The sequence below is a fragment of the Larus michahellis genome, chromosome 5 (assembly GCF_964199755.1).
Source record: "Larus michahellis chromosome 5, bLarMic1.1, whole genome shotgun sequence".
NCBI lineage: Eukaryota > Metazoa > Chordata > Aves > Charadriiformes > Laridae > Larus > Larus michahellis.
Window position 1 is genome coordinate 46902965 of NC_133900.1, and position 3455 is coordinate 46906419.

A 3455-nucleotide genomic window follows, 5' to 3' on the forward strand; every position below is an offset into this window, starting at 1 on the left:
CATTCCCTTTCTCTTTGCAGAATCCTGTTACATATTTGTAGGCTGTTATAAAGTTTTCCTAAACTAAACAACTGCAAGCCTTTTGATCTTCCTTCCTTGGCCATGATTTCCAGTTCTCTGGTCTCTTTTGCAGCCCAGCTTCGGTCTGCCTCCAACCAGTCTGTGTCCTTCCAGCACCACAGCCTACAAATCAGGGCTCAGAGGACTCAGTAGCACCAAGCTGGAGAGGGAGACTGGATGCTTGGGCCATGCCCAGCAGAACCAAGTTCACACCTTCCCTCTTCCATCATTTTTTGACGAGAAAAATGGTTGCCCTGAGCATCAGTTCTCCCCAGCTTTACCTGGGCATAGCATTACCCAGATGCAAATGCATTCAACTTTCCTTGGGTGTAATTTCCCCAACGGGGTGGGGAGATTGGCTGTAAAAAAATACTTAGAAGGGAGCCAAGCAACTAGGTGTGTCTCAGAAAGCCCAAGATGTACTTTCATCATTGGCTTATCTATTTGGGACTGGGGTTTAGGATGTCCCATGTCACATTACATTCACCTGCTTTCTAGTAGTCTTTGGGAGAAAAAGATAACAAAAAATTGCCCGCTGGATGACTAGAAAAACAAATAAGAATATAATAAGCCAAAAAGCAAGGAAGAAGCCAGTCCCCTCTGCACTGGGGAACTTCCTTGTCAAAATTCCAGCATGCAAATCTCGCCCGCCCATCCCACCTCCCCGGCAGACAGGCAGATCAAAAGTTCCAGGGAAGCACGAGGGTTTTATGAGGTGCACGGCGTGGGGAGAAGAGGAGCAGGCAGCTCAGGAAGCCTCGGATGGCGACAGAGATTTCTCCAGTGCCGGTTGATACATGCACTGCCGGGTCCCAGTTTCGGGGAGGGAAATGGCAGGAGCCGACTGTGTCTCACCAGCTGGTGGGAAGGCCGAGGGCTTCTTGTCTCGGCTGTGAGGAATTAGGCCTTTCCTGGTTACAAGACCAGCTGCTGCAGACGTGGCCTTAATCAGCAAAAAATAAGCATCCCGGAAAAAAAAAAAAAAAAATTAAAAATGATGGTACTGTAAATTAATATGAATGTTTGCAATTATAATTAATTACTATCACTTAGGTATTCACGGCTGCATGTTTGGTAACTATCCAAGCTGTAAAAACTTGAGCTGTAGGTTTGTTAAATAAAAGCGTGGTTGACCATGTCTGCGTTGCAGAAGAACAGAGGTTACACCTGCACCGGCACGATGGACGTGTCTGGGACCATCCTCTGGTCCCGCGGCCATCTGGCAGGGACAAGCCTTTGCCCATTGAATTGACCTCCTCTACCTGCCAAAACAGGGTGGTCACATCCAACCTGCTTATTGGGAAGGGTCTGGGGCCCCACACACTCCCAAACCATGTTTGAGAATTACCTGGGCGAGCACTAATAATTTAACAGTGAGGATAATTGGTGTCTGAACCCTGGAACTGTTTAATTTGCTGTTATAGACACAGCCTCAGGGCTTTCGCTGCAGCCCTACCCCGGGAAAGCGTCCCAGAGGCTTGAAAGCATCTGAGCAGGTGTGAAATGTTTTCCTGAGTTAGGACTAAGGGTTTGGTCTTAAGCTAGAGTCAGTGGTGAGGAAACTTGCCCTGGTAACCCCAAAAGGCCAGTCCTGACATAGACTGTGCTCAGTGTCCAACACCGAGCTTGGTTTTCGATGAAGCCAGCACCCTCATGCACTCCTTCCAGCACCTCGGGGCCAAACCCCAGATTGATGCTATCTACCCCTGCATGCCACCACACGCGTGCATGAGCCCTAGGCTGGTCTGCCTGCAGACAAAGCTCACAAACCTCTCCTGAAGCAGGGGAACACTGGAGCCAGGCAGGAAAGCTGTGACTTCACCACTCCTGGGGTCTGGATGTGCAGGATCATTCCCAGGACCGCTTGTTCGGAAGGATTTTCTGCCTATGCAGGTTGCCACAGTGAAGCTTTCAATGCCGAGATGGCCAGGACACAACCTTGAAGGCTATGGGTACCCCAGTCTGCCCTTGGGAATGAGCTGGCTTTGCATCCCTTCCACCAAGTTGACAGTGGAGTTGTCTTCTCCCAGGCAATGCTGGAGAAGGGTGATTTTTCGCTGAAGCAGAAACCAGGGCACAATGGGTGGCTGTGCTGATAAGCTGCTTGATTTTTCCTGGATCCACTGGTGAGAAGAAACAACTCAGGAGGGTGGGTGGTCAAGCCTTGCTGCAGGTCTGCAGTGCTGGAGCCGTTGCTTCCTGGGAAGCTGGTAGTTCTTGTGGAGAACAAAGGGCATCCTCACTGATGCTGCTCACATCACTTTTGCACACCAAGGGCTTGCTCCACGCTGCATCACAGCTCTGGAGGACTTTTGAGCAGGTCCTCAGTAACATAATACAGGTCGCAGGTCTGTGTCACCCCTGGCTGTCCGCACTCACCCTTTAACCTGGTAACACCCTCATGCTTCTGACAGCACATGCAGCCTGAAGCCCAGCTGTGCTACTGCAACCTCCCACCTGTAAATGCTGTTGACATCCCTCCCTCCACCACCCGCTTTGAGATGAACAAAATATTCTCAGCCAGTTTAGCCACGAAGCATCCAAAGGGATCTGAACCCATATTCCAGGTACAAAGATGCTTCAATCATCTCGCCAGCCCCAGGCTGAGCATATTTTGCCCATCAAGCAACAACCTCCTAACTCCCAACCAGTCCCACCAAGGAAGTTAATTTCCCAGGCAAGTTCGGCATCTCTTAAGCAATTGCCTTTCCATAGCCAGGAAGGAAGATTCCTTGGACCAGGGTGTCTCTCAGTGGGACATGACAGGCCATGATGGGATGGAGAGGATGGGGTTGAGTATCACAGACACGCAGTGAATGCTTAGGGCCTCAGGCTGTTGCACCATGATCTGCTCTGCCTCCTGTCAATGGTCTGAAGCAAAACCACATTTTTCTGACCGCAGTGACTGCAGGCTACCTTATATCCTGCCCTCAGCCCTCTGAGCAGATAGATATAAGAGGACACATCCAGTCTGTATCTAGAAAGAAGTGCACACAAGAGCTGGAGGGGTTTCATAGCACAAGCTGCGATGCTGAGGACAGAAGCAGGTGCTCAACAGATAAACTAGGGATTTCCACCTCCAATAGCCACAGTCTCAACAGAAACCAGTCCAGACACAGCCTGCCACCAGCTGCTTCATATAGCTTTCTGCTTTCTCATGAGCTGGTGGAGCTGAGGTCAGGAAAGGCCCCAGCTTGAGATAAAGTTATGCTCATATCTCAACCCCTGGGGAACGTCAGCCAGAGTCTTCCCCTTTACAGCCCGTTGATAAGTGTCTAATACTCACCAAAAGCAAATTAGGACAATAAATATTAGGTTCCCAGTGATCTCTCCCTTATAAAGCAAATCTTACTGCCTCAAAAAGCCCCAAAGCTGTGCTGCAGTGAGCAGGAGAA

General features: G+C 49.9%; 1 long non-coding RNA gene across 1 annotated transcript; it reads right to left on the bottom strand.

Moving 5' to 3' along the window:
* Positions 1-610: 610 nt before the first annotated feature.
* LOC141744223 (uncharacterized) lies at positions 611-3455 on the bottom strand. The gene is made up of 3 exons (XR_012587366.1): positions 3347-3455; positions 1831-2276; positions 611-1003 (listed from the first exon to the last, which is right to left on the bottom strand). It is a non-coding gene; the product is annotated as an uncharacterized LOC141744223 (long non-coding RNA).